The sequence below is a fragment of the Mobula birostris genome, chromosome 13, assembly GCF_030028105.1.
Source record: "Mobula birostris isolate sMobBir1 chromosome 13, sMobBir1.hap1, whole genome shotgun sequence".
In the NCBI taxonomy this organism is placed as follows: Eukaryota; Metazoa; Chordata; class Chondrichthyes; order Myliobatiformes; family Myliobatidae; genus Mobula; species Mobula birostris.
Genome location: NC_092382.1, coordinates 6,970,849 through 6,971,257, shown reverse-complemented (window position 1 = coordinate 6,971,257; position 409 = coordinate 6,970,849). Strand labels below are relative to the sequence as shown.

Here is a 409-nt window from a genome sequence, read left to right as displayed (position 1 = left end):
CGCCGTACCTGTTTGACTGTAGATATTTTGGGCCACTGTTTAACTGCCTGAACTTTACTGAGGTCCATTTCAACACTGGCCAGGGTAACTTTATTGCCCAAATAGGACACTTGATTGAGAGCACGAACACTGATTCCTTCTCACCCATCACTGAAAATAAACCCGAGTGGATAACCTCGCTTACTCCATCACTGAATTGATTCCACAACCCACTGACAACCTTCAATGACGGTACAGCTCACTCATTTATTTATTTTAATTATCTATATTCTAAAATTTAATTTGCATTTTCCTTATTGGATAGTTGTCTATCGTTGAGCGTGGTATTTTGGCAGTTTCCCTGGTGGTCTAGTGGTTAGGATTCGGCGTTCTCACCGCCGCGGCCCGGGTTCGATTCCCGGTCAGGGAA

General features: G+C 44.0%; 1 non-coding gene across 1 annotated transcript; it reads left to right on the top strand.

The window, feature by feature from the left end:
* The first annotated feature begins 337 nt into the window (after positions 1–337).
* Positions 338–409, top strand: trnae-cuc (transfer RNA glutamic acid (anticodon CUC)). Its single transcript has one exon. It is a non-coding gene; the product is annotated as a tRNA-Glu (tRNA).